Genomic DNA, 10,374 nt, shown 5'->3' with positions numbered 1-10,374 from the left:
TTTCACCCGATAAACGACCTCATACTTTAGGGGGCAACTGTTATAGACATTTTTGTGCCTAACAGCATGGAGCATGAAATGTCAATAATATGAGGGATCCAAAGTCCCTAAACATGTGGTTCTTACCCTTAGAGGAACAAGGTCTGCAAACCACAACACTGAAAATCAGTTCTCCACCTGAAAACACTCAAAAACAGGCTATTTCTGGATCATGTCAGTTGCTCCACTGAGCATCTGCGCTGAATGTCAACTACTCCTCCTTGTACCTACGCTGAAGGTCAAAACTGATGAAGGCTACCTGCGCTGGGCGAGATTGGCCAAGTGGCACAGTCATTCTGCAAGGTGTCAACTGCCCACGAAGCTTCCAAACTGACACTTGGGTCAAGGAATTCGCCTAGTGATGAGTAAGAGGGTCTTGATCTCCAAGTGGAAGCAAGATTCTCCAAGTGGACTCAAGAACTAAAGATTAACTAAAGTGGGAGAGGACACAAGTCAGCTTCAGGCCAGTCTCAAGATGACTCATCCTTTCTCCAAAACCCTATATATAGATCTCTCTCATGAGGTCTAGGGGGGCTGGAATTTTGTGCAAGTAAGGAAGTGCTGTTGGTTTGTGTATAGAGCTATTGGGTGTTTTGCTTGAAGGAGGTGAAGAGGAGATTTCTTTCAGCTGGGAGGTGTTGCTGGATTGGGCCCATAGTGGTTGTAACTCTCTCAGAACTTTACTTCTATTATCAATAAAGTATTTGAGGTTCTTCTATATGCATGTGTCTTTATGATGAATAGATGCTTGTATATTTGATTTATGCTAATCCTATAATCGATTATGGATGTATGCTTCTTGTAGTTTCCTTTTCTTGTGCTTTTACAGGATCTGTGTGTAGCTGGGCTGGTAAAAGAACGAGGAGCTAGGAGCAAGCGGCAAGGAGTGAAGACTGGATCGACTATTAGCGCAAGATAACGGTTAGTAGATCATCCTTTTCTTCCCTCTCTCATCTCATAAGGAAGAAACTTTGAATAGCTTTGCATTCAGTTGTTGCTGGAGTACTATCACCTTCAGAGTGGGATAGAGGCATTCTGCATTAGATACTTTTCCCCCCAACACCATGGGAGATTTGGCATAACTCTTACTTGGAGAATCCAATATTGATCATACTTGCGGGGTTAGAAAGTGGACTCAAGGGGCTACTGCAAGATGGGATTTCAGATATTCTAGATCCGCAGTTATAGAGATAAAACAGATTCAATATCGAGCTCTTACAAAGTGAAAAAAAAGGTGTGTAGTTTTTTTTTAAAATTTTGCATAAGATTGGTTTGAAAAATTAGTTTGAAGGAATTCAAAGGGAATAGTGAAGAATTATTAGCATTAATTAATGCCCCGAAGAAAGAAAATGGAAACACCTAGTAAGCAACCTGAAATCTCTAGCATGACTCGTGAAGAAGAGGAAGAAATGCAACATGATATATCAAAATTACAAGACCAAGTACAACAAATTTCACTCTCACTAAAGGTAAATGAAGCCAAGATGAATGGCGTGGAAGCTAATATGAATGGAATGCAAGTTAAGATGAATGGCATGGAAGCTAAGATGGATGGCATGGAAGCTAAGATGAATGGCATGGACGCTAAGATGGAAGCTAAGATGAATGGCATGGATGCTAAGATGAATGGCATGGACGATAAGATGGAAGAATTGAAGATAAATTTGAATAAGTTGCTACAAGAAATGGTCACTAATGGTGAAAGGGTAGTAAAGGAAACTCATGATGAGAAAAAAAAAAATATTAATCATGATTTCTTAGACTCTAATGTTGGATTGAAGACCCACCATGTTCCGAGAATCGATATGAGGAAGTTTGATGGCAAGGATCCTGGAACATGGATACTACAGATGGAGCAATTTTTCGATCTCCATAATGTGCAAAACACACAAAAGGTACATATTGCAAATTTATATTTGGAACCAAATCAGTTTGTATGGTATCGATGGCTTTGCTCTCGCAAAAAAATTGTCACTTGGGCAATTTTTACGGAAGAAATGATAGCACATTATGAGGATACAAAAAGCAACACCTTTTTTAGCCAATTGATAAATCTCAAACAAAAGGGTTCAATGATGGAGTACATTGAGGACTTCCAAAACTTAAACATAAAGGTAAAATATATTCCAGAGGAGCATAGGATTGATGTGTTCATAGGGACTTTAATGTATAATATCCAACATGAGGTTCGCCTTTGGGAACCTGATTCATTGGAGAAGGAATTCAGGTTAGAAAGAAAAATGGAAAGCAAAATTATGGCAACCAAGAAGCCTACCACTCACAACTATAAAGATGGAAGTGTTGTTGCCCCTAGCCTTCCACAACCTACAAGGTTGACACCACAACAGTTGGAAGAAAAAATAGAAAAAGGGCTTTGTTACAGTTGTGATAGCAAATACACTAAAGGTCATAAGTGTGCTAAGAAGAAATTATTCTACATAGATTGTGAAGAGGAGGAAGAAAAGGAATAAGAAATGTCAAAAGAAGATGACATACTCTAGGAACAAACCCTAGATAAAGAAGAAATGAATCCAACCGTATCTTGTAATGCATTGGCTGGAATTACCACTCCTCAAAATATCAAGATAGAAGGACATATCAAGAAGAAAAAGGTAATAATGTTGATTGATTCGGGAAGTACCCATAATTTTATTCCTTGTAAGATATCAAAGGAATTGAATTGCTTCCTATATCCAACACCAGAGTGTCAAGTGATGGTTGCAAGTGGAGGAACCATAAATTTCTCTGGAAAGTGCCATAATATAAAGCTATCCATGGGAGAGTATGTATTGAATAGCCCAATGCTTTCCATTCCAATGAGTGGTGCTGATGTTGTACTAGGAGTCCAATGGCTACAATCCTTGGGTATAATAGCTTTTAATTTTCAAGAAATTTTCATGAAGTTTTTTGCGGAAGGAAAGGAAGCTGAATTAAGGGGTATTGCAGGGAAACCGGGAAAGATAATCATCTCTAACGGTATGATAAATATTCTATAGAAGGAACAATGAGGTGTAATTGTACAATTATGTTCACTAGAGGTTCCCACATCAAAATCATCTATTTCTCTAGATCTCCAAAAAGTCTTGGAAAATCATTCCAAGGTATTTGAGACTCCCAAAGGTCTCCCACCTATTTGTGATCATGATCATAGTATTCATTTGATTCCAGGAACTATTCCTCCAAACATCAGGTCGTACAAATATCCCTATGCCCAAAAGAGTGAAATTGAACATATGGTTGCATAAATGCTAGAGGCTGGTATAATTCAACCTAGTCAAAGTTCTTTCTCTGCTCCAGTAGTATTGGTGCACAAGAAGGATGGATCATGGTGCATGTGTTCGGATTATAGGGAGCTGAACAAGCTCAATATTAAAGATAAATTTCCCATTCCTGTCATTGATGAATTATTGGATGAATTGCATGGATCAATTTACTTCACCAAGATGGATCTTCATTCAGGATATCATCAAATCAGAGTGAAGACTGAAGGCATTCCAAAAACAACATTTAGAACTCATGAGGGTCATTATGAATTTTTGGTCATGCCTTTTGGCCTTACCAATGCACCTTCTACATTTCAAAGTTTGATGAATTCCATTTTCAAACCCTTCATTAGAAAATTTGTGTTAGTATTTTTTGATGATATACTAATCTACAACAAGTCTTGCAAGGATCACATTGAACATGTTGATAGGGTGCTCAAACTATTGGAGGAGAAACAATTATATGAAAAAATCTCCGAATGTTTCTTTGGAGTATAGGAGGTGGAATATCCTGGGTCATATTGTATCTCATGAAGGTGTTAAGGTAGACCCTAGCAAAATTAAAGCATTAAGGAATGGAAAATCCCCACATCCATGAAGCATCTATGAGGATTTCTCAAGTTGACAGGGTATTATCGCAAGTTTGTTAAGAATTATGGGAGAAGCAGAACCTCTAACAACATTATTGAAGAAAGATGCATTTTCATGGACTCTAGAAGCAACAAAGGCCTTTGAACATCTTAAAGAGGAAATGTGCCAAGAACCGGTCTTAGCTACGCCGGACTTCATAAAAGCCTTTATTATGGAATGTGATGCTTAAGGAAATGGAATTGTTGCTATTTTAATGCAAGATGAAAGACCCATTTCTTTTCAAAGTCGTCCAATCAACAAAAGGTATTTATAGAAAGATATTTATGAGAAGGAAATGTTGGCAATACTACATGCACTTAAGAAATGATGACCCTACCTAATGGGAAGATAGTTCAAGGTAAAAACGGATCATGATAGTCTTAAATACCTTTTAGAAAAAAGGTTATCCTCTGAAGAGCAACAAAAATGGGTCACAAAGATGTTGGGTTATGACTTTGAAACCATCTACAAAAAGGGAAGCAAAATGTTTTGGCAGATGCACTCTCAAGAAAGGATGAGGATGTGGAGGCATTGTTGTGCGCCATTTCTATTATCCAACCAGATTGGATAAATGAAGCAAGGGAGGAATGGAAGAATGATGAAGAAGTGTGGGCACTCATTCGAAAGTTACAACAGGATCCCAGTACATCTGATACATTTAGCTGGAAAAATGATTCATTATGGTACAAAGATTGCATATACCTATGTAAGAATTCCCAACTCAAACAAAAGATTCTTATGGAATTGCACACTTCTCCCTTAGGAGGGCACTCAGGATTTTTAGAAACTTACCACAGGGTAAAGAAGGATTTTTTCTAGATGGCCTTAAATCGGATATTCAAAATTTGCTGGCAGAATTTTTGGTTTGCCAACAAAATAAAGTTGAAATAATTAAGACCCCAGGTCTATTAGAACCTTTATCCATTCCAAGCCAACGTCGGGAGGAGGTTTCAATGGCATTTATCACAGGTTTACCCAAGTCCGAAGGAAAGAGTGTCATGATGGTGGTAGTTGACAGACTTACCAAGTATGCACACTTTTGTGCATTATCACATCCATTTAAAGCCGGTACAGTTTCTACTGCATTTATGGAAACAATTCAAAAGCTACATGGAAACCCAAAGATTATTGTAACCGACAAAGATGCCATATTCACTGAAATTTTTTCATAGAATTATTTTCTTGTCTCGGTACTCAATTAGCTCATATCTCATCTTATCATCCTCAATTTGACGAGCAAACTGAGATAGTAAATAAATGTTTGGAAGGATATCTTCATTTCTTTGTATTTGATAAACAGGCATAATGGGTCAAATGCTTGCCTCTGGCTGAATGGTGATATAACACTTCCTTCCATATTGCAGCAAAAATGAACCCATATATGGCACTTTATGGATATCATCCACCATCCATCACATCATATTTAAGAGAAAATTCTAAGGTTCAAGCAGTGGAACATCAAATCAAGCATCAACAAAAAGTTTTCCAACTCTTAAAGGATAACCTCACGTTGGCGTAGAATAGAATTAAACAACAGGCAGATCAACATCATAGTGAAAGAAGTTTTGATGTAGGTGACTGGGTATTCCTACGACTACAACCATATAAGCAAATGTTCCTCAAGAAAGCTAAGAAGGATAATAAATTATCACCAAAGTATCATGGTCTATACAAGGTGTTGCAAAAGATTGGTACTATGGCATACAAATTGGAGCTTCTTGCAGCTTCTCGAGTGCACCCAGTTTTCCATGTTTCATGTTTAAAGAAGGTTATAGGCGACAAGCTCCCAGTTCAAACAATATTGCCAGAACTTGACGACGAAGGAAAATTTATATTGGAACCTAAAGTAGTCACAGAAACAAGAACTCGATAGCTACGAAATCGATCAATTCCGGAGTATCTCATCAAGTGGAAGAACTTGTCTGCTGAAGATTCCACATGGGAGGATGAGAATTTTATACAGAAGCATCTAGAATTACTCAAGTGTTGAGGACAATGATTTTCGGAAGGAGAGGGGAATGTTATGCCCCTATAATACTAGTGATTCCCCCATTACTATTGTCATTGTATCCTTTATTGTTATTATTGTGCCCCTATTGTCCCCATATTGTTATTAGTATGCCCCATAGAAACCCACTATTGTTATTTGTGTGCCTTATGTTATTACTATTATGTCGGCTTGATTATATTGTGACCCCTTAGACTCTTATATAGAGAAGGGAGGTTTAGTCATTTGTATCATCTAATAATTGTTCATTTGTGTAATGTAAAGGAGGTTTCCCCCTAGAAGAGGCTTATTTCTAAGGCGTTGATCTATCTTTTCTATCTTTTTGTGAGTTAGTTTCATAACATGCATACCAAAAATCAAATAATTAATTCCTCCTTCAATAGACACAAGCCATAATTTCAACTTGATGTAATGAATTACGAATCACTGTAACAAGAATATTGTGTTATTGTGTTGTCTTATAGAAAGGAATAACCACTACATAATTTGACGAAAAAAACAAATTCCAAATCACAAGTGCTTGCCTTGAAAAACCCTAACTTTTTACCAATACTAATGATTCTTTTCAATCATGAAAATAAAGTACTTAATCTGATCTTTTGACAGAAGAAGGACATAGTTAAGCTATCTCAGCAACGATCAATCTTTCTTTTGATTAATCAATAATTCCAAAGATGAAACTTTGAACCCTAGTTTGAAAAGATGAGGAATTCCTCAAGAAGGTAATTGAAAAAATCAAATCAAAATAGAGTGGACTCTTCTAGAATGTAAACAGATCCAAGAAATTACAATAATAAAAAAATTATGGACCCAACAAATGAAAACCCTATCTTTTCAAAAATTTAAGAGACATGGCGCAGGTAACTAGTTATGTCTAGAGCACAAATGTATTGTTGCTAAAGGAAAAGTGCACAAATTTGCACACTGTTTCCAAAGAAAAAGTGCACAAGTTGAAAAAACTTAAGAAAAAAAACAAAGCTAAAAATCCATAACTTTAAGCTTTCAAGGTTCAAATCATAGTAAAACAAGGATGCATAAAGCAATCAGAGGTCAATGGAGGACATAATGAAGAACATCTCATTCCCCAGTGGAGTCGCCAATTTTTTATGGTAGACTAATCACTCTTGCAGACAAGACTGATATAGCTAGATTCAAAAAGAGATCTAGTAACAAACAAACAAGTGACTGCAACCTTTCCTTAATTCATAACTAAATAATGAAGTTTGATGTATGTAAGAGCCCCTTACCCTTTCTACGAAATGGTTGTGGAAGTCCTTCCAATGCTTTCAAAATCCTCTCCTCGCTCCTTCAATTGAATATTTGTATTGAAAGAAACAATCAAGGCATAAAAACATAATGTAGATAAAGGTAAAACATAACATGAATGGAAGTTGTAACATAGCATAAATCACAAGATTAAACCAATATTCTATTATGAATCATGCAAAGGATCAAGGATATTTGCAAAGAGCATTAAAACAAGTGCAAGTAGGAAAGAATAGTGATTGTATTAATATTGAACAAGAAAAAACATTAATCTTGGCCTTGATGATGTATTCCTCCTCCCAATGGTCTCTAATCCTTCCCTGTTAGGTCCCTATTATACTAGTGTATTCCCACATTATTATTGTCATTGTAGCCCCTTATTGGTAATTTTATTCCCCCATTGTCCCCATATTGTTATTATTGTGCCCCAAAGAACCCCACTATTAGTATTGTTGTTTCCTTACATTCTTATTGTTATGTCGTCTCTGATTATATTGTGACCCCTTCGACTCCTATATATAGAAAGGAGGTTTTTTCATTTGTATCATCCAAGAATTGTTAATTTGGTAATGTGGAGGAGGTTTTCCCCTTGAAGAGGTTAATTTTGAAGTCATTGATTTATCTCTTATTCTATTGTGTGAGCTAGTTGCATAACATTTGGTACCAGAGCTTTGGATTCTAGGGTTTCGGTGCTTCGAACAGGTCATCATGAAATTTTCACTAAAAAAAATTTCTATGAATATTCTCAAGCTGAGATTAAAAATAATTTGAGTTGAACTCGTGGTGAGCCTCGTGTACGAATTTCAGATCTTGTCTCTCTATATTTTCAGAGATATGATCTGACGAAGTTAGGGTTTTTGTAGCCTCTAGAATTCGATCTCAAACAGGTGACCCTGGGAAAATCGTCATAACTTTCTCTCTGAGCATCAGATTCAAATTTTGTAAGAAGTGACAAAAACAGGATGGAGTGTATTTTGTTGGGTATCAATTTTAGGGTCAACGGTCGAAGCAGTGACACACGAAACTTAGTACAAGTTCGTTCTACTAAACTAGTATATAATCAGGTCATCGTGGGATATTGGACATAAATCTTTCTTGGAGAATCCAATATCAATCTGACTTATGGGGTTGTAAAGAGGACTCAGAGGGCTACCATAGGAAAGAAATTTAGAGGTTGGAGATATGAAATTACAGAGATGCATTAGATTCAATATAAAACTCCTACAAAGTGAAAAACAAAGGTGTGTAGTTTTTCTTAAAATTTGCATAAGTTTTGTTTGAGAAAGTAGTTTGAAGTGATTCAAAGAGAATTGTGAAGCATAATTATCATTAATTGATGACACAAAGAATGAAAATGGAAACACCTAGTAAGCAACCCAAAATCTATACTATTACACATGAAGAAGAGGAAGAAATACAACATGATATATCAAAATTATGAGACCAAGCACAATAAATTTCTCTCTCACAAAAGGTAACATAAGCTAAGATGGATGGTTTGAAGAATGTAACCAATGGTATACATGCAAAATTGAAAGGAAACATTGGATATTTGAAGAAAGACATGGAAGGTTTGAAGGAAGGTTTGACAAAGTTGCTACAACAAAGGCTTCCTAATGGTGAAAATGAAGTACAGGAAATTCATGATGAGAACAAAATAAATGTTAATCGTGATTTGAATAAAGATAACATTGAACATTTGAAGAAAGAAAGGGAAGGTTTGACAAAGTCTCTACAAGAAGGGCTTCCTAATGGAGAAAAGGTAGTAGAGGAAACTCATGATTAGAACAAAAGAAACGTTAATCATGATTTCATTGACTCTAATTTTGGATTGAAAACCCACTACGTTACAAACATCAATATGAGGAACTTTGATGGCAAGGATCTGATAACATGGATACTATAGATGGAACAATATTTCGATATCTATAATGTGAAAAACACACAAAAGTTACACATTGCAAATTTATATTTGGAACCCAATTAGTTTGTGTGGTATCGATGGCTTTTTTCTCGTAAAAAAATTGTCACTAGGTCAATTTTTACAGAGGAAATGATAACATATTATGAGGATACAAAGAGAAACACCTTCTTTAGCCAATTGATAAATCTCAAACAAAAGGGTTCAATGGTGAAGCACATTGAGGACTTCTAAAAATAGATTATAAGGATAAATGATATTCAAGAGGAGCATAGGATTAATGTGTTCATATGGACTTTAAAGGATAACATCCAAAATGAGGTTCTCCTTTGGGGACCTGATTCATTGGAGAAGGAATTCAGGTTGGCAAGAAAAATTGAATGCAAAATTATGGCAAGAAGGAAGCCTACCACTCACAACTATAAAGATGGAAGTGTTTCTACTCGTAGCCTTCCATAACCTACAAGGTTGACACCACAACAATTGGAAGAAAGAGAAAAAGGGCTTTGTTACAGTTGTGATAGTAAATACACTAAAGGTCATAAGTGTGCTGAGAAGAAATTATTCTACATAGATTGTGAAGAGGAGGAAGAGAAGGAACAAGAAACATCAAAAGAATAGGATATAGACGAGGAATGAACCCTAGAGAAAGAATAAATGAATCTGACCATATATTGTAATGCATTGGCAGGAATTACCACTTGTCAAAATCTCAATATAGAAGGAAATATCAAGAAGAAAAAGGTAATAGTGTTGACTGATTCAGTAGTACCCATAATTTTATTCATCGTAACATAGCCAAGTAATTGAATTGCTTCCTATAACCAACACCAGAGTGTCAAGTGATGGTTTCAAATAGAGGAACCATAAATTTCTTTGGAAAGTGCCATAATATCAAGCTATCCATGGAAGAATATGTATTGAATATTCCAATGATTTCTATTCCAATGGGTGGTGCTGATGTTGTACTAGGAGTCCAATGGCTACAATCTTTGGCTACGATATCTTTTAATTTTCAAGAACTTTTCTTCAAATGTTTTTGGGAAGGAAAGGAAGTTGAATTAAGGTGTATCACAGGGAAACTGGGAAATATAATCAGCTCTAACGACATGAAAAGCTTATAAATAAATAATAATGGGGCATTATTGCACAATTATGGTCACTAGTGGTTCCCACATCAAAATAATCTATTTCTCGAGATCTCCAAAAAGTCTTGGACAATCATTCCAAGGTATTTGAGACTCCCA

The sequence above is a fragment of the Pinus tabuliformis genome, chromosome 9, assembly GCF_031772625.1.
Source record: "Pinus tabuliformis cultivar Carrire ecotype Pingquan chromosome 9, CPIR1, whole genome shotgun sequence".
Taxonomy (NCBI): Eukaryota; Viridiplantae; Streptophyta; class Pinopsida; order Pinales; family Pinaceae; genus Pinus; species Pinus tabuliformis.
Note: the sequence above shows the minus strand (reverse complement) of the source record.